Source organism: Canis lupus, chromosome 12 (assembly GCF_003254725.2).
Source record: "Canis lupus dingo isolate Sandy chromosome 12, ASM325472v2, whole genome shotgun sequence".
NCBI classification, from domain to species: domain Eukaryota; kingdom Metazoa; phylum Chordata; class Mammalia; order Carnivora; family Canidae; genus Canis; species Canis lupus.
In genome coordinates this window covers 2,564,555-2,586,192 of record NC_064254.1, presented here as the reverse complement: position 1 = coordinate 2,586,192, position 21,638 = coordinate 2,564,555, and the positions used below count along the sequence as shown (strand labels likewise).

At 37.1% G+C, this 21,638-nt stretch overlaps 1 pseudogene; it reads right to left on the bottom strand.

Moving 5' to 3' along the window:
- Window positions 1-16,148: 16,148 nt before the first annotated feature.
- Window positions 16,149-18,728, bottom strand: LOC112641846 (V-type proton ATPase subunit d 2-like; annotated as a pseudogene).
- Window positions 18,729-21,638: the final 2,910 nt, after the last annotated feature.

Sequence of the window (21,638 nt, the reverse complement as noted above, 5' to 3'; positions counted from 1 at the left end):
GTATCTCTTTGTATAACATTTTTTAGTGGCTGCTCTAGGTATTACATTATGCATACATTAGCTGTTGTCTACTCGTGTCATCATTTACCAGTTTGAGTGGAGTGTAGAAGCCTTACCTCTCTCCTCCCTCATATGTAGTATAATTGTCTTAAATATTTCCTGTACACACATTTAGAACCATATCAGACTGTTATAATTTTTGCTTCATCTAATGTAACTTAGAAAACTCAAGAGGAGAAGATTTATTGTATTTACCCATATATTTTGCTTATCTTGTTCTTGTTTCTCAATGTTTCAAGATTCCTCTTTTATAATTTTCATTGTGTTTGGAGAACTTTGGCCATTCTCATCATTGTTGGACAGGGGTAAGAGTTCTCCTCCTACAGTCCATTCCTCTAACGTATTGGGGAGAGTCCCTCATTACTGGTCTGAAGAAATGAATTCTTGGTGTCCAACTGATTTTTTTGGATACTACTGCAGGGTGATGTTTGGTGCCCTGTTATAGTCTTAGAAGGGTGGAAGCCTAGGTATCCCATTCTGCCTTTCTGGTGTGAATAGGAATGGGGCCATAGTTATTTCTACGGTGTTTGCCTGGAACAGAGCAGTTTATTTTGTAAAAGTTTCTGGTCTTGATAGGTTGCCTCTGTCCTGGTCTTTGGCTAGTGATATCAGATGTTTGACTAGTGATAATTAGACTGTTGGCTAGTGATATCAGCCTTTGGGCTAGTCATATCAGGCTTTTGGGACTTTTTGTTTCTTTGTTTTATGCCAGTTGGCCTTTCCAAGTTGTTAGTTTCTTCAGCTCCAAGTTTGGGATGTATCAGGAAAAAGAAAGCCCAAATTGCTCACCATTGTGTCGTTCCTCCAGGTCCTGTGTCCCATATGGTCTGCCTTCTTATCTCTACCTTTCAGAGTCTTCTTATGTTTGTGTTATATATAATGTCCAGGGTTTTTAGTTGTACTTAGTGAGAGGAATAGGGAGAAATAGGTCTACTCCATCTTCCCAGAAATCCTCACTGTAGGTTTTTATGTACAACCTTTACTAAATTAAGTTAAATAATTTTTTTTATTCCTAGTTGTCTAAGAGTTTATTTTATAAAAAATCATAAGTAGATTATGAAATTTAAAAAATCATTTTTCATCATTGATTTGTTACATTATACATACATTTCTCTCTTAATATCCTAATATGGGGATTACACTGAGAGAGATTTTTTTTTATGTGAAACTTATCTTTGCATTCCTATAATAAACCCTATTTGATTATCCTATAGTTATGTATTTACTGTTGGTTTTGTTTAGTTAATATCTTACTTAGGGTGTTGTGTTTACTTTTATAAAAGCATGGACATTTTCTTGTATTTCCTTATTTATTCTTGTAATAAAAATTCCTTTATACAGTAGTTGGGCAGCTTTTGTTTTTCATTCTCTTTTCCAGAACAACATATATATATACACACACATACAACATATATATATATATGTATATATAAAGATATATGTATCTTTTCATATGTGTGTATATATATATATATATATATTTATATTTTCAAAGGCAAGCTTCTGTTTCCATTAATTGCCTTTAGCTCTCAATTTTGTTATCTCTATTCTTAACGTTATTATTTCCTTCCTCCTTTCTTTGGGTTTGTTCTATTCCTCTTTACCTAAATTTTGAATTGAATGCTTAGGTAATTTTATTACGTAGGTTTTTTTGTTTGTTTGTTTCCTGAAAAGTATATTTAAAGGTAAAAAGTTTTCCTTTAAGTTCTGCCTTAATTGTATCTAACAAATTTTGATAGCTAGTGTTTTAATTTCTGGTCAGTTCTAATTATTATGTTCTTTATAGTTTTGGTTTTAATTCAAACGCTGTTTATGAAAATTTAAAACTTTTAATTTTGCAGTGATTTCAAATTTACGAAAAATTATAAGAATAGTACAAAAAAATTCCTATGACACTTTGTCTAGATTCAGTAATTTTTAATATTTTTCTATGTTTGCTGTCTTTTTTTCTGTTTCTGTTTCTCTAATGTTTTGTTCTAATTATTTCAGAGTAGCAGACATCAAACCCCTCTCCTGTTAAGTATTTCAGTGTGTTTCTTGCTCTTAGCAAGGACATTCTTTTGTATAAATAGAGGAGAATGGTAACACCCTGGAAATTAAACTTTGATATAATACGATTCTCAGCCACAATACATATTCAAATTTCAGTAACTTTCTCAGTAAAGATCCTCATAGTCTCCCTGCTCCCTTTGCTTCCTGCCCTGCAATCCAGAATCATTCCAGCCACTTGTTTTGTTACTTTAGTCATTTGTAATCTGGAAGAATTCATTTTCTTATTTGTTAAGGCTTGATTAATAACTGAGCTTAAATACTTGTATTGTTCTGGTCTTTAAGATATTTGCTTATTTTTCTATATATCCGTTTTTGACATGGGTTTGTTAAAATTACCACTGCAATTAAAAAAATCAATTCTGCTTGTAGTTCTTTCAGTTATTGCTATATAAATTGGAGGCTGTATTTTTTATTTTATATACATTTATGATTACTGTTCCTTGTTTCTTTTTAATTATATAAGAATCTTTTTTTGGTCCTTTATCAAAGCACTTTTTTAAAACCTTGAAATGTATTTTGTTGTGTATTGAGATTGTTGCCCAACTTTTTTGAGGTCATATTTGCCACCTGGTAAATCTTTTCCTCCTGTTAATTTCAACCTTTACATATCTTCCCACTTTAAGTGCATTTATTTAAATGACTCGTAGTTTGTTCTTTTTTTTAAATATATATATAGTTTATTCTTCTTATAACTGCTGATATATTGAGACTTATTTTTATAACTCATTTCAGAGTTTGTATTTAATGTATATTGTTTCCTTCTTTTTCTCACTTTCCATTTGATAGACTGATTTTTTTCCTGCTAGATTGGAAGTTACATTTACTGATTCAGTTCTTATGATGGTTGGCTTTAATTTAAGACATATATTCATGTTTACTTGCCTTTATAAATTTCTTAAATATCTTAATATTTATGTATTGACCCCAAATTCTTTTTTTTTAAAGATTTTATTTATTTATTTATGAGAGACAGAGAGAGAGAGAGAGAGGCAGAGACACAGGCAGAGGGAGAAGCAGGCTCCAAGCAGGGAGCCCCATGTGGGACTCAATCCTGGGACTCTAGTATCAGGCCCTGGGCTGAAAGTGGCACTAAACCACTTAGCCATCAGGGCTGCCCCGACTCCAGATTCTTTAGCATACTCTATGTCCTTCTGATTTTCTCTTTTAATGCATTTATTTTTAAAATTTTCTTCCAGCTTTATGGAGATATGATTGACAAATAAAGATCACATATATTTAAGCTGCACAGTGTAATATTTTTAAAAAGACTTTATTTATTTTATAGAGAGCATTTGAGTGAATGAGCAAGGGAGAGGGGCAGAGGGAAAGGGAGAGGAACAGAGAGAATCTCAGGTAGACTCCACTTTCTGCATGGAGCTGGATGTCAGGCTTGATCTCATGACCCTGAGGTCATGACCTGAGCCTAAGAGTCAGATGTTCAATAGACTGAGCCACCCAGATGCCCCTTACAGTGTGTAACTTTAAAAAAACTATACAGTATAAGGGTCCTGAGTGGCTCAGTTATTTGAACCTCTGTCTCTTGATCTCAGCTCAGGTCTTGATCTCAGGGTCGTGAGTTCAAGCCTCATGTTGGGCTCCACATTGGGTGTGGAGCCTGCTTAAAAAAATAAAAACCTGTACAATGTGATGATTTAATATATGTATACATAGCAAAATGTTTACCACAATCAAATTGGTTAACACATCCATTACATGTCCTTTTTTTTTTTTTTAAAGATTTTATTTATTTATTCATGAGAGACACAGAGAGGCAGAGACACAGAAAGAGGGAGAAGCCGGCTCCATGCAGGGAGCCTGACTGGGACTCAATCCTGGGTCCCCAGGATCAGGCCCTAGGCCGAAGGCGGCACTAAACCGCTGAGCCATGTCTTTTTGATTTTTTTCCTTCTCTCACCCAAATACCAATCCTACAACCAAGTGAAGATTTTAAAATCTGGACACACACACACACACAGACACACACACACTTCTTTATTTTTTTAAAATTATTTATTTTACTTTTTTTTAAATATGTTATTTATTCATGAGAGACATACAGAGAGAGGCAGAGACATACGCAGATGGAGAAGCAGGCTCCCTGTGGGGAGCTGATGTGGGACTCCATCCTGGGACTCCTGGATCATGACCTGAACTGAAGGCAGACGCTCAACCACTGAGCCACCCAGGTACCCCTATTTATTTTACTTTTTTAAAAAAGATTTTATTTATTTGAGACAGAGAGAGGGAGAGAGTGTGTGTGCAAGAGCAGGAGGGATGGAGAAGAGGCAGAGGAAGAAATAGACTCCCCACTAACGCAGGAAGCCTGTCGTGGGGCTCAATCCCGGGATCTGGAGATCATGACCTGAACCAAAGGTAAATGCTTAACTGACTGAGTCACCCAGGTGCCCCCAATGATTATTTGTTTGTTTGTTTATTGTGCACATGAGTAGGGGGGCGGAGAGAGAGAATCTCAAGCTGACTCTGCACTGAGCCTGTCGAGGGCTCAAACTCATGACCCTCAGATTGTGACCTGAGCTGAAATCAAGAGCCAGATGCTTACCAACTGAGCCACCCAGGCGCTGGTGTATTTACCATCTAATTTTAAGTTCTTGTTTCATCTTTTTCTCACTTCTGCATTAGGCAGTATATGGTGTTTGATTTATTTCTGTTTTATAGCGGGTTTAGTCCTTAGCGGTCTAATTCTGTTGGTCTCTGAGCTTATGTCTCCATGGGGATAACAGCTAGTTTGTATGGTCGATGTATAGTGGGGAAAGGATGAAGGTCTGACCATGAAGGTCTGTGTCCTTCCAGATCCAGTCCTGGCAGAGAACTCAGAAACACTGACTCTCCATGGTTGCAGACGCTCTACTAGTCAGTTCTAAGGGATCGCACAACTGGGAACAGGCAGGCTCTCTGGGAGCTGGGGCCATGGTAGCAAATAATGAAGAAGTGAATACCCCAGGCTAACACCTATTTTCTTTAGTTCCTTGACTTAGCAAGGCACAGGTGCTGCTCTAATTTCTGTTTATGTGTAAAGGGGAGGCAGTGATGTCTCAAGACAATTATGAAGGAGATAAGAGTTGAATTTAAAATATTCTAAAATTTAGATCTTCCTGCAGTCTGTCCTCCTAATGCTGTTTCTATCCCTGAATGCAGCCCTCCCCACTCCCTACACGCACAGTTTCAAGATGGCAGTTCTCTCTTTCTTGGCAAGTTCTAAACATTTTATATTTGTTGTGGCCATTGTTTCTGGTTCTCCAAATGCTTGCTTCCCTTTGCTTCTATAGCTTTAGCAAAATTAATTTTGGGTGAGGGAGAGCCTGAACCTATTTATTTGCCATCTCAGTAGGAAATAGAAGTTTCATTTCTGGCTCTCAAAGTGACAGGTGACGTCCAATGGCTGGCAGTCAGAAGCTTCCTGATCACCAGAGTCTTACACCTGTGGCCAGGACTTGTGTGCTGTCATGCCTGTGCCAAGAATCTCTCTTCCTGGTGCCAGATGGGCTGGTGAGTGGGAATTCTGATTTGTCTCTGCTCCAGTGGCAGGAGAGAAAGGAGATGTGGAGATTCATGAGGTAAGAGTGTGTGTGGCATCAAGTAGGAGAGAGATATATTTGTGTTTGAGCACTGACTGTGTACTCCATTGAGCCCTTTCTGGGTGCATCTTCAGGGATGTTTTACTTTGCAGAATTCAGGACAAAGACTTTCAGCAATTCCTTTCTAGGAAGATACTGGTTAGTTTTGAGGGAAGCTGTATGATGAGGCGACAGCACCCTGATAGATGGTATTAGCCTCGTGGTCTTTAAGATGTATTTGGCTGTGTCTTCCTTTTCTGTAACTTAGAAGCGTCTGTAGAATTTATGAATTCTTTCAACTTAGCTCTTTTAAGTCTCCCTAGCACATATCAGAGCCCTCCAAGCAATTTGCTGCAGCCATCTCTAGCTGGTCCTGTGGCTTCCTATCTTCCCATTGGCCTCTGCTCCCATTCTTCTCCTCAGTTTATCTTGGATGCAGATGAATCTTCCTCTGTGGCAATGTTTGGCACAAGATCTACATCAAATACATGTTGAATTCATTGTGTTCTTTGTATCTGAAGGTTAAAAAAGATAGGTTTTTCCCTGTTTGGGCACCCATTTCATTTCTTCCCCCTGCTTGCTCAGGAGCTGCTACCAGGAAGTGCCTTCACTGGAATAAGCTTTTGAGGGGGAACAAACCAGGTTTGTTGGGGGGCCCAAGGGTTAATAGCAATATTAGACCAGTTTTTTTTCTCCCACAGGAAGATGAACTCGAGTTTATCTTATCTTTACTGTTTCTTTGGAATGTCTTGGGTTTAGATAAACAAGGAATGTCAATTGTGTTACAAAGCAACACTTTTAAATGTAGAAATGACCCCTTTTGGTGAACTATATCTGCATGAGGAAGATGGAGTAGGCATTAAATTTGTGGGCTTATGTGACAAAAAAAGTATAAAAACCTGTCAGGAAACACAGACCTTGGATTCTGTGTATGGTGTTTCTTGAAACTGAATGTGCTTGCTGGCTTGAATGTGAATTCACAGGCTTATACGATGTGGTTCCTGTAATTTGTGAGGATTTTCTATCCTGGGATGGGTCCTATCCACCCCTGTGGTTTTGTCTGTTACAGCCAAGCATGTCCACACAAAATGGGGACAATAATCAATACCTAGATTATTGTAAAGACTCCTGAGAAGACATGTTTAATGCTATCAGGCTGATAAACAAGAATGTTGTTTTATGTCCTATACCCTTCTAAGTTCTGGTCTAGTATTCACTATGGCTTTTTTTTTTTTTTTTTTTTTTTATTCATGAGAGACACAGAGAGAGAGAGGCAGAGACACAGGCAGAGGGAGAAGCAGGCTCCATACGGGGAGCCCGACATGGGACTCGATCCCGGGTCTCCAGGATCAGGCCCGGCGCTGAAGGCGGCGCTAAACCGCTGAGCCACTCGGGCTGCCCTCATATGGCTTTTTGAGTGTGCATATTAATTTGAACCCAACACCATAGCTGAGTTATACAGGGTGGGCATTGCAGGTTTTTTTTCTATAAAATAACTTTTACTTTGTTGTTGAAATGTTATTATAAATAAACAAGTAGTAATTAGAAGACCATAGAGTGTTTTTTGACCAAAGCCTTAAAATTCTTTTACAGCATCCAAATTTCTCTGGACAGAATTGGAACAAAAATGAAATCATGGTTAATAATAAAATGTTACATTTGTGTAATGCTTTGAATTTTCCGAGGTGCTTTCATGGACATTTTTTTTACTTTGTCCTACTTTCCCTCTATCTTCTCTCCTCTAATCTATCATGGCTTTTATTATACCTACAAAAACATTCATTCAAATCCCATCTCTCCAATTTTGAACCTCCTACTTAGTACTCATGTATACCATTACAATTAGAAGCAAAGGAGATAAAAATCAATGAAATGACTCAAAGCAAAAGACTTGATGGGACTTGAAAACTGATTGGACTTAGGTTTCTGGTTTGGACAATAGGTGGAGAGTGGTTTAATTCACTGAAAGGGGAAATATAGGGGAAGAGCTTTTGGGGCATGTTTTATTAAAGATCTTAGGAGAGGAGAGTCTGCTATTTTCACAGAGAGGCATCTCACTCTGCTCCAGGATTTCCTTTGTCCACATCCATTGGGAAAACAGGAAAGCCAGAAGATGGGCTACCTAATGGATCAACCATACCACATGAATTGGGTCAGAAGGAAAGGAGGCTCAGGACTGAGTAATGATTTATTAAGTAAATATCATAAAATGCCCAGCTGACACACGAAGGAACAGCGATTGGCCTTGGGGTGCCAGGATCATAGGCCATGCCCAGTCCCGAGGGATCTGGACCATCTCACAGCTAGCAATGTGATAACCTCTGACAGAAGAACAAATACTGTTTCATGCTTCTGATCATAGTTGGCAATAAGAGGTGGTGAGAGTAACAGACTGCTAAATGAATTCTTAGATCTGCTTATTTTTTTTTTTTTTGATTCCATGTGGGGCTTGAATTCATGACCCTGAGATCAAGACCTGAGCTGAGATCAATGGTTGGATGCTTAGCTGGCACCCAGGAGCCCCTTAGATCTGTTTTTTTTTTTTTTTTTTTTAATCAAATTCTCATGGCTGGTTGAGAAGGAAGAATGCGCTTGTCTAGGACATTTCCTTGAAGTGGCGTCTCTGATAACCAGCTTAGAGTCTTCTGGGGTACTTGATGAAAATGCTGGACCCTTTGACCTGCTGACTCAGAATCCCTGGGGGTGAGACTGAATTTGAACCTAAGCTATATCCTAGAAATTCCTTTGTACACCGAGGTGTAAAAATCAAAGGTAAGCTGGTTGGGTTCGTTATGAGTTATTCTTATCAACAAAAAATTACACCAAACGTGAATTAACTGGGCAACCAGACATTCTTTGATTTAAGGCTGCTGGCACCGCTTATAATCCTTCCCAGGTGCCCTGCTATCTTACAGTATGACTTCTACCTTTACTAATGAAGTTTTTCGTTAAGTCTTCTTTCTGCTGGTACAAAGGAAAATGTCTTTGTTATACTTTTCGTTTTAATTTTTATTTTTTTAAATATTTATTTATTTATTCATGAGAGGCACAGACTGAGAGAAAGAGGCAAAGATACAGGCAGAGGGAGAAGCAGGCTCCTTGTAGGAAGCCCGATGCAGGACTTGATCCCAGAGCCACCCAGGTGTCCTCGTTTTAATTTTTAATTAACATTTTCTAAGATAGCCTTAGCTTTAATGAAAATGCTTCCAAAGCATGTTCAGAGGATGGTCCTCAGACTGATGGTTTGAAGAACTGAATTGTATGTCAATGGAGTCCCATAAATATTAGCATTTACATGCACAAGGTCCCTTGGAAAAGGTAAGAGAAGACACCATCACTCGCTGGAAGAACCCACACTCCGATTATGTAGGCAAGACAAAACACACATTTGCACTATGGTGTTCACATTGTTTTTTAAGCATAAAGCCCTTCCTATGGTCTATAAGTGTGTGTCTTCCCAAATTCACACCTTGAAATCCTTTTGCCTGATGTGATTGTATTAAGAAGTGAGGCCCTTGGGAGGTGCTTAGGTCATGAGGATGTAGCCCTCCTGAATGAGTGTTCTTGTGAAAGACGCCTTCCCAGAATTCTCTCGGCCCTTGCACCATTTCAGGGCACAGTAAGAAGGTGCTGGCTATTAACCAGGAAGAGGGCTTTCACTGGAATGAAACCATGTTGGTACCCTGATCTTGAACTTCTCAGTCTCCAGAACAATGGGAAATAAATTTCTGTTGTTCATAGGCTACCCAGTCTCTGATATTTTGTTATAGCAACCCAAATGGATTAAGACTGCTCTCTCAGTAAAAAATATTTTGGTACTTATATCCATATGTTTATTTATAAATTATCATAACTTATCCGTATGTACTAGTAATATGACTTGATTATACATACCATAACATACACAAATAGAAAGCTTAAAAGTTGCCAAATATATATAAATAGAAATCCTAATATTTCCTTTTCATACTCTGAAGGATTTTGTGTGCATTCACTGTAGTGTGCATACTCCATTTTGGAAACCAATGTTTCAGAAAACAATTTGTGCCTGTATACAATCAAGCACTAGGTTTTATATTACAGACAAAAGGTCCTTTAAAGTAGAGAGAAGAGCAAACCTAGATTACCAGAACTAGTAAATTAATTGAATGAAATTAAGAAAATGATATATTTTCAATAAATAGATGAAATAATAGGAAACATTGCTTTGGGTACATGCTATAGGCTATTAAGATACAGAGAATAGGGCAGGGTGCCTGGGTGGCTCAGTCAGTTAAGCATCTATCTACCTTCTGATCCAGCTTTGCATCTCATTGGGCTCCCTGCTCAGTGGGGAGCTGAGGGGGGCTTCTCTCTCTCCCTCTGCCACTCTCCCTGCTTGTGCTCTCTTTCTCTCTGTCAAATAAATAAATAAAATCTTAAAAAATAAGTTACAGAGAACACAAAAATGAATATAACAGAAGGGAAAGAAACATAAGACAAATTTAAACACTACATCCTCTGGCAAAATGTTTTCTTGCCCACAGGTGGGTCTTTGCTGACATCTATGGGCTAAAATTTGCCAATGATTTTTTTTTTTAATTTAAGGATTAAAAAAAATAATTTAAGGATTTTACTATGCTTATCCCCACCCCCCACCCCCCCAAACCCCCTACCTCCGTCTACTTTAAAAAAAAGTTTTAAAATTTAAATATATATACATTCATCTCTGTCAATGACATGATATTGGAAATTTTTCTCTTTATTGATTTATGGATTGGCTGTGTTCCTTAAAGTCTTGAATCATATTTATTTATTTATTTTAGATTTTATTTATTTATTCGAGAGAGAGAGAGAGAGAGGCAGAGAGAGACACAGGCATAAGAAGAAGCAGGCTCCATGCGGGGAGCCTGATGTGGGACTCAATTCTGGGTCTCCAGGATCACGCCCTGGGGTGGAGGCGGCGCTAAACCGCTGAGCCACGGGGCGGGGCGCTTGAATCATATTTTAAATAAGATGCATTCAACTATAAGCTTTGTGATAAAGAGACTGCATCTGTCTTGCTCATTCTTGTATCTCTGGCAACTCAAATAGCATCAGATTCATGGTGGATATTCAAAAATGTCTTCCGAATGGTTGAAATAATACTCGAAAATCTTAGCATTTAAAGGAACTCTGTGATGAACCATTTACTAAAGTTAATAAAGTTAAAACCAATGAATATTCAGTAAATTACTATTTTGGTGAAACAACGCTTTTAATAATGGACAAAATTATCCTTTAAGCAAACCAATGGGGTATCTGAGTAGAATGGTTCAATGCAGATTTACATATGGAAGTCACCTCAGATATAGTCTCATATCCTATCATAGATAAAGAAAGCTAGAGCTTAGACAAACTAGAAAAGGCTTGCGCAAGACCACACCACTATGTAGAGGCAGTTATTCCAATACATAGCAAATGATATGTGATTATTCTTTTCCATAAGGAGTTATTACAGGTTTTCATAAAACAACAAGCCTCTCTCTGGAGCAGTTACCAAAGTTCCCAGGGTTCTTTTCCTATATATTCACATAGAACTTTTAGAGAAGTGTGGCAATAGCCATTGATTTCAGGGTCCAGAAAATTCCTACCTTTCCTCTATCCTTTTGAATTTTCAGCTCCCTCATTTTTGCCACCACTTAGGAGTTCAGCCCAGCTACCATATCACTTACTCTAACTCAGACTCATGGATTTAGTTTTTGAAATAATGTACTATTTTTATTAAAAAGTGATACCTGCCTGTTAACTAAAAATTCAAGCAACACAGGGTAAGTATCAAGATAAGAGGAAATACTCCCCTTGAATTCTTCCACTCAGAAACAACTATTGTTAAATTGTTACTATTATTACTTGAAAAGGTGACTATTATTCCAGGCATCTCCCAATTCCTAGGTGAAATGAGGGATGGATATATAGATATGGAAGTAAATGGGATAAAAGTTTGTTACTCAAACGGGAAGAAAAAAGGAATGGCACTAAAGAATTGCCAAAATCCAGATAAATGTTTCTTTGCTGTTGATAATACTAGCTTCTAAATTATCCTTGAAATTTAAGAAAAATGTTTAACAAAACTTAACCTAATAAAACTCTTATACCCAAATCGACATGTACATAAATGTCTATTGTAGCAAAAACAAGTGAGACCAAGCCAAAGCAAGACAAACACACACTCAAACCACAATCCAGAAACCAACCTAAAGTCCATTACGATTGGAATGGATTAATAAGTTGTGGCATACTCATACAATAGTACACACTACAGCACTTTAAGTGGATAAACCTGAACTACACTGATCAACCTACATAAGACTAAAAAATATGTTAACAACAACAACAACAACAAAAACGGCTGTAGAATACACATAGATATCAATTTATAAAACTTAAAACTCTATATAAAACAATACTTTATAATGTCTAAGGATTCACAAATATTTAGTGGAAGTATTAAAACATGCATAGTAATGATAAAATTGACTTCATGCTGGGTCGTCATATCTGGCAAAGGAAAAAAAGAAATGGAAGGGTCCAGAGACATCAACTATATTATAGACATTAACATCTTAAAAAATAGATTTGAAACAAGGCACAATATTAAGATTTAATAAAGTTGGGTGCTTGGGCAATGGATATCCATTAATCTTTATGTTTAAAATAGGTCATGATTAAGGTACATTAAAATAAAAATCAAAGAGATGAGCAAACTAATGAATTTTAAAAAATACTAAGCACTGAAACAAAGTCAATTGTTATTGCCCAAAGAACTAGACATAATTAACAAACCTGATTATGTTACAACTAGACAGAATTAATTTAAAACTTATTTTATTACCTGTAAAGCAATTATAAGAATAAAAAGTTTGATAAGAGAAGCAGATACTCTGTAATTGACAGCACAAAGGACCTGGGGTACATTTTATGTTGTTATAATTAACATTAAACACTTCAAATACAGAATATATGGGGAACAATACCAATGCACCTACTACCCAAACACAGTTGTGTTGTTTCCACCTGACTTCAGTGCTACCTTTTTTTTCTCTCCTCAATGCAATTACTGGTTTAAAATGAGTGCAAAGGGATCCCTGGGTGGCGCAGCGGTTTGGCGCCTGCCTTTGGCCCAGGGCGCGATCCTGGAGACCCGGGATCGAATCCCACATCGGGCTCCCAGTGCATGGAGTCCTGCTTCTCCCTCTGCCTCTCTCTCTCTCTCTCTCAGACTATCATAAGTAAATACAAAATTAAAATAAAATAAAATGAGTGCAAATCAGTCTTCATTACATTTTGAGACTTGTCTTCATGATATATGTACATTTAGTTTATTTTAATGGTTGTGAAATTTATATTGTATGAATACAACACAATTTTATTCACTTGTTTAGCCACTGATGGATATCCTCTGACTACTAAATATAAACAAGGCTGCAATGAACATCCTTATGCATATTTCCTTGTGCACATAGATGAGAGATTTTCTAAGGCTCTGGGTCATATAAACTGAAGTACAATTGTTGGGATATAGGATATTCATACCCTTAAAATTTATTCAGTATTGCATATGTGAAATAAGTGGTTGAAATAAGCAGGAAAACTACTTAACTTTTCCACCACGAGTGTATGCAAATTCTAATTTCTCCCCATCTCTCCATCAGCACTTGCTGTTGTCAGACTATCTACACTGAGATAATAAAGAGATATTCTTCTATATTTTCTTCCAACAGCTTTACTTATTCACATTTAGACCTTTAATTCATTTGAAATTTATTTTTGTATGGTGTGAAATTGGCTTCTGATTTTTGCCTCCTGTGGACATAGCCAATTTTCTTAGCACCATTAACTGACTTGTGCAGTAGTTCTCAAATTATGGCTAGAGGATCTCTGGGGAGGAGAGATTCCTGAGATTCTTTTATAAGGTCCACAAGGTTAAAACTATTTATAATACAAAGATGTTTTTTGTCTTTTTCACTTTCACTCTCATGAGTGAACAGTAGCGTTTCCCAAAGGCATGGGATGACATCATTGTTCTAACAGTTAATAAATTGTGTACTGTACTTTCAAGGATTTTCTAAGGTAGTGAGTTTAGGATATAAATACATATATTTTTAAAAAAATTAACTCAATTTGTTCTCACTACTCCTTGCTCCAACCAGCTCTTTTCAGTTACATCAGCTATACTCTGTAATGTCATTATCTTCCAGGAAATCATAACTATTAAATCTCAAAGATTTTCCTGCACCTATACATAAACATGAGAATTAATTTCATCTTATTTTGCAACAATATTAAAATATTTTCCAAAACCATTTTTAATTTTCAAAATTTTGTATGAAATTTATTATTTTAGAATTGAATATTTTATTCTAAAATAAAACAAAATATATTTATAATACATTTTCTTGGACTTAAGGATGGCTTAAAAATATATCAGAGGATATTTTTCTTTTTTGAGACAGAGAGAGAGAGAGAGCTTGCATGTGGTGGAGGGTGGGGTGGGGTAGAGAGAGAATCTTAAGTAGGTTCCATGCCCAGTATGTAGCTGGACACAGGGCCTGATCTCAAGACCCTGAGATCATGTCCTGAGCTTAAATCAAGAGTCCAAGGCTTACCTGGGCAGGGACTTAAATGTTTTAAATGTAGATGTTTCAAACTCTGTAAAAGCCTCTTACAGGATAACATTACATTGGCTAGAGGAGCTTACATAATAGTAAAGAGACTAATAAAGCCTTGAACAGTTGCATTGTTTCACAAATGCCTGCCTGATTAAAAGACAGTATAAGAAAGCATAGTACTACCATTTTCCAATGATAGAGTAACCTGTCAAGTTAATGATTTAACTGCAAACATAAATGAACCGATCTATAGATGTGTCTAGACATGCTGTCCGGCTTGTACTCATTTGGTATCATTGCTAACTAATCATTGACCTTTTTTTATGTGAATCTTGACAATAGACACAGGGGTGGTAAATCATTAACAGTGTTGTACAACCTTTTTTGACCCTCATGGTTTTTCCTGCAACACCTGTATTCATATGTGTACTGACAGTGTAAGAACAATGGTGGATAATACTACCAGTGCCTTGGCATGAATCAAGATAAGAGCATCAAATTGCTTTAGCACTCATTATATTCTTTATTATGACACACCCACAGTTTTTAAAAGTCAGTTTCACTAGAGAATGTTCTTGATGAAGGAAAAATAATTATCACTTCTATTAAATCTCAACTCTGAGTACATTTTAAGAAATATTCTGTGATGAAATAAGAAATACCCATCAAGCTCTTCTGCTATATACTAAAATATGGTGGTTGTCTCCAGAGAAAACTTTGAGTTGCAAGCTGAATTAGCTACTTTTTTTATGGAACACATTTTTTTTTTTTCATTTGGAAAAACAAACAACTGACAGAAAATTGGTTATTCAGACTTGGGTATATGGGAGACATTTTCTTGAATATGAACAAAGTGAGACTGTCACTTCAAAAAAACAGCTCATTATATCTGCTACCAATGATAAAATTTAAACTTTTGAGTGAAAATTAGAATTTTGGGAAGCTTGTACCTGCTACCGTGGCATACTTAAAAACTTTTCTGATGAAGTCAGAGGCAATATTAATGAATGTGATTTAAAAAGATAGTGTATAAAGTGTGCTGACATTTCAAATACCCGCATAATTCAGTGAATTGCTCTTCTCTAATGGCCAATGCATGATTGTTGCAGAAACATGTATGGGCAAAAAAAACCTTTTAAAGTGCAAGATAGGCCAATGGATTTCAATGATTTCCTGTCATTTATCCCCTGAATCAGAAACTTTAGACTCACATTCTTACCTCCCCATGGACCCTTTCACTTATTTTATTACTCAATACTTAATTGTAAATTCCACCTCCCAGACAGCCTTAAGTATATTCTCTCAGCTTCATTACTATTATTTCTAAAGTCCTCATTTAGAACTTTGTTAATTTTACTTATTTTAAAATAAATATCAAATCTCTAACACAGTATAGAAGGCATTTCTGGATCTTGCTACTACCTACCTCTCCTGTGTCTCCCCACTTCACGTTTTCCCCCAGTTAATCTGATTATAGATATAGATCTCTATGAAAAAAATGCTGATTCATGATTGCCTGCCTTTACTTTTTTGTGGTTTCTTCTGCCTGGAATGTTCCCCTTCTACAGCTTACTTGGAAAATTCCAAGTTACATCTATCAAAATTCCTTCCCCAGGAAACTTTTCTTGACCTGCTTCATAGCAGTAAGAGTTAGTCACTTTATTTTTCTGGGTTACTTTGTATTTTTTTCTATTGCTGTACTTATCCTTCTATAATGGGTTGGCTCTCTGTAGAATTCTTGTTACAGAATTATCTTTTGGTTTGATGCTGTTTACCGACATATATTTTACTTTTTTTTTTTTTAACTTTTATTTATTTATGATAGGCACACAGTGAGAGAGAGAGAGAGGCAGAGACACAGGCAGAGGGAGAAGCAGGCTCCATGCACCGGGAGCCCGACGTGGGATTCGATCCCGAGTCTCCAGGACTGCGCCCTGGGCCAAAGGCAGGCGCCAAACCGCTGCACCACCCAGGGATCCCACCGACATATTTTAAAGATTTTATTTGTGCGGTGCCTGGGTGGCTCAGTTGGTTGAGTGTCTCCCTTTGGCTCAGGGCATGATCCTGGGATCTTGGGATCGAGTCCCGTATTGGGTTCCCTGCAGGGAGCCTGCTTCTCTCTCTGCCTGTGTCTCTGCCTCTATCTCTGTGTCTCTCATGAGTAAATAGATAAAACCTTAAAAAAAAAAGATTTTATTTATTTATTTGAGAGAGAGGGGGAGAGAGCATGAGTGGGGGAGGGAGAGAGCTGAACAGGGAGCCCCACACAGGGCTCGATTCCAGAACTCCAGGATTCATGACCTGAGTGGAAGGCAGCCACTTAACAGACTGAACCACCTAGAGACTCTAATATTTACCTATACTGAACAATCCCATAAAAGACAGACCTGTGAAACCCCTATTAGACTTCCTAAAACAGAATTGTTGAGAGGCTCACTTTTAAAAATAGGAACTTGAGAAATTTTCTGGTCTGGGTATCATATCAATTATTCTTTGAATTTGTTTTATAGGATAGCCACTTTTCAACACCTTTCTGAGCTGGTTGCTGGAAAATTTCAAGCTAAATTGTTACCTACCTCTAGGTTTTGTGATCTAAATTAGCTTCATTATAGACTCTAGTGAGGTGTCTTGCTTCTGTGAACTGAAGTCTGGCAAAATCCGTTTTCCCATATTGATATAGGAAGAAGTATGGGAGCCATTAATGTGCAGAACTTGCAGCCTGAGATCGTTGCTTTTCCTGATTTACAGTACACCTGTTGCTCTCTGGAGGACACATAGGTGGGTGATGCCTGGTGTTTGAGAAGCTTTGGGAAGCCATATGATTGTGTTTTCTTTTCTAATATATGCATTATTTTCCCCTTGGAAAGAGGTTGCTGGATAATTTTCAGTCTTCCCAAGAAGCCAGTTATTTCTTCCATTATTTGATAGATTTTTTCCCCCTTCCTGTGTAAAAACATGGGTCCATTGTGAAGTGGAAAGTGAGGTATCCAAGAGGATCTAGAACCTCACACTCCAGCTGTTTTTGGTGCAGAAATTGTACATTTCTCTTTTTTTCTTTTTAAAAAATTAGATCTGATTTTTAATACAACCACATAAGAATAGAAAAAGCACCATGGGGCTAATCAGAATTAATATCTAAGATATGATAAAAAATGAGACATAAATGTGGAAACAAAATTTAAGGCTGCTGGAAAAAAAAAGAAACACCATTTCAGGGTTGGTTTTCTGTTTCCAGGGGTTCTGCAACTCACAAAGGTGCAGTATGGATTATTTTTGTATAACCCATATCATATAACACAATTCTTTTTATTTTCCTCAAAATCTCTTCTTAATATTTATGATTTTCTGCATTTGAGGCCCTACACTGGTTATAAAATTGGAATGTAACTGTTCATATTACTTCAATGTCTTTGTGAAAAGCATTCTGCTATCCACACAATATTTTTCATTTCTTGTTCCTTCAGCTTTGTGTATATGTTAATCACGCCATAGTGGAATTGCATGTTGAATGCCAGCACTTTCATTTGTACCTCATAGTCATAAAACACATCCTCCAATGTCTTTCCTCCAGTGCCATGACCACAGTCTCAAACAAAGGCCCGTAAAGTCTGTAATGGTCCTCTACTCACCTCATCTGGTCAAAGTCTTCTGCTTGAGCAGAAGGCATAGTTGCTCAGGACAGAGCTTGCCACAGGTCAGGTAGAGGGTCTCTCGGTCGTCTTTACTCAGTTCGGTTACAAAGGGTTAAACGTCATGATAAAAGCACCTCTGGTACCCTCAAACTCAAGAATGGGATGCATAATTTCTGCTGTGACATCACCATGATCCTTACAGAATTTATAGAATGCTTCAAGGTAAGATTTGTACAGCGTATTATGCAGTAATTCAATATTCAGTTTATCTACAGTATTTTCAGACATATAGTCCAGAAAGAATGTAGCTAACGGTATTTCAACCAGAACAGCATTAAAGGGATAGGAAAGTGTCTCCATAATGTTGACTGTTTCCATTTCTGTGAAATAGCCTAATAGGTGGCACTTCACCAGAATTTCTTGCACAGATTTTTTTTTTTTTGGCAACGCACCGTTCATCAGTAGAATCACATTGTCATGTAACTGCACATCATGTATGCAAAAAAATGTGCTCAGGGTTCTGGGGGATGATTCCAGAAATATCCAAATTCTCTGCATAGCTTTTTCTCCATCTTGGTGTCAATTTTGGAAGCCATAAGAGGATAAGCCAAGAAGTTGCCATGATCAGTGGTCTGGAAATGAATTTTCACATCTTCCAGGGTGCTACACTGGACCAGGTTGATGTATTCCTGCTGGGTCAAGAGTCTGGCTTTGCCCCCTCACAGCAGGCCTTCCAGGTGGCTAAGGTCCATGTTAAAGCTCAGCGCTCTCAAGTATGGGGAAGATCACAGCCAATTTAGGCTACAACAGCTTTGGATCCTGGTCAGCTCCTAAAGATTTGCTCTAGACTAGAAAAAAAAAAAAAAAAAAAAAAAAAGCTAGAGATTATGAGGAGTGATCAGAAAGGAATCTTATCAGCTGATAGGGTTTTCAAAAAATAGCTTCTTCTGGTTTTCAGTGGTGGCTCTCAACATAGCATGCTCAGCCCTGTTATTACAGCAACAGCAAGTCAGCTGGATAACCCAAGTAAACCCAGGAAGCAAACCAAGACAGGGAGAAAGAGAATAGGCTGCACATTTCTTGACTTAAAAACAAGGCCCTGAAAAGTTGACCAGGTATCCAGTTTCCACCAGAGAAAACGCAGATCAATTTGTATGTCTTTAGGAAATGTAAAGACTTGGAGTCTGCTGCTTGTGTCTTGAGAATTGGTATGGCTACACTGTAGGTGTCAAAGAAAGGAGCCTCCTTTGGAAGGTGTCCTTAAATTAGGATGAGGTCCTCATCTGGACAATATTAGAAAATAAAAACCATTGTCTGTCATGTTCAATGGAGCTCCTGTTTTTATTGATTCCAAGAATCACTATTAACTCACATGAATCCAAGACAGGAGTCTCAAATACGTAGGGGAAAAGAAAAGAAATTAACCAAGGTTCCTAATGCTTTAAATGTTCCTAACATTTAAGAAAAATTCCAGGCTGAGATAAGGTCAAAGTACAGTATCTGTGAACTTAAATTCCACTGTCATTCTGTTTTCACGAGACTGTAGAGAAAAATTTCTATCTTCAAGTTACACAATTAGGTTAAATAAGTTAGAGAAATCAGCGCTCAGAAGATGGAATCTTTTAATGATTTTCTAGTTGGAAAGGTTACCTTCCCTTTTTTTTTCATTCTTCAAATTTTTATTTAAATCCGAATTAGTTAACATACAGTGCAATACTGGTTTCAGGAGTAGAATTCAGTGGTTCATCACTTAAATAAAATGCCCAGTTCTCATTACTACAGGTACCCTCCTTAATCCCCATCCCCTATGGAGCCCATCCCCCGCCCACCTCCCTCCATCTACTCTATCTTTAAGAGTTTCTTATGGTTTGTTTCTCTCTCTCCTTTTTCCCCTTTCCCATGTGTTCATCTCTTTTGTTTCTTAAATTCCACATATGAGCGAAATCATGTGGTATTTGTCGTTCTCTGACTAATTTCTCTTAGCATAATACACTTTAGCTCTATCCAGGTCATTGCAAATGGCAAGAAAGTTGCCATTAAGTTGCAAATTTTAAAAAGTCTATGCACATTATAAAACCTTAGTTCAAACGGGTATACTATGGCAAAAGCAAGATGAAAAAGTACAGACTCACATAAAAATAACTATGCTTATTTAATAATGAATGCTCAAACAATGGTCTTTCGTTTTTTCTTTCTTTCTTTTTTTAAAATAGAAATACTTTCTGTTCCTAAAAACTCTTTGTATTAAAAATGGGAAAATGTAACTCTAGTTTAATATCCTCAGTGTCTTTGGTAAGTTATAAAATAAAGATCAGATATGCAACTTGGCTGTAGACCAATAATTAGTGGTCATAAAAGGACATTAAAAATCTCCTTGCAGTGGAGCGCCTGGATGGCTCAGTCAGGCGAGCGTGTGGCTCTTGATCTCAGGATTGTAAATTCGAGCCCCATGTTGGGCGTAGAGATCGTTTAAATAAATAAACTTAAAAAAAACTCTCTGCACTAAAAATTTAAACTAGTATATAGAGGATTACTCAGTAAATTCAAGAGAACTTAATTTTAATCTAAGCTTATTTAATATTCCTGACCTGGGTAAACACTTTCTTATGGTAAATTGTTTTGTGCATGTTGAGTTTAAATTATGTCCCCTCTCTGATTTCATCACGTATAAAATAAAAGTGCAGTCATAGCGTTTTTGTCCACATAAAACCATGCCTTCTTTTTTTTTCTTCTTAAAAATATACTTTCTGGGGAGAGGAGTTTCAGGTTTACAGAAAAATTGGGTGGAAAAATATGATAGTTTTCATATGTTCGGTCACTCCCTACCTTCTCCTAAATTCCTCTGTTAGTAACATCTTGCATTGGTTTGGTATATTTGTTACAATTGATGAGCCAATGTTGTCACATTATTAAGTAAAGTCTGTAGCATTGTACATTCTATGGGTTTTGACAAATGTGTAATTATATGTATCCACCATTTCAGTATCATACAGAATAGCTTCATTGCCCCCAAAATACCCTGAGCTCCATCTATTCAACTCTGCTTCCCTCTTTCCTAGTGAACCCCTGGTGATCACTGGTCTTTTGACCATCTAATTTTTACTGTCTCCAGTTTTACTTTTTTCAGAATATCATATAGTTGGGATCACAATAGGTAGCCTTTTCAGATGACTTCTTTCACTTAGCAATATGTATTTAAGGTTCTTCCATGTCTTTCTGTGGTTTGATAGCTCATTTAAAAAATTGCATAATACTCCTCTGTGTGAATGTACCAATGTGTTTATTCATTTACCCACTGAAGGGTGTCTTGCTACTTAGAAGTTTTGGCAGCTCCCATCTTTTCAAATTCAAATGCTACATTAAATGGAATGTCCTAAATTTCATTCACTTACCTTATAGACCAGACTTTGTTATGTCTTAAATTAATGTCTAGACGTTTGTAAATATAGTCATGTGTGCTCAAATAGAGATATAATTTAAATATTTGGTATCACAAATGACATGGAATCTTCATGTTACCCCACTTATAGTATCTGGTAGAAGTTAAGGTATAACATTTCTTAGACATATTGTTTTTTTTGTTTGTTTGTTTAAAGACACAGAGAGAGGCAGAAATATAGGCAGAGGGAAAAGCAGGCTCCCTACCAGGGGCCCGATGTGGGACTTGATCCCAGAAACCTGGGATCACG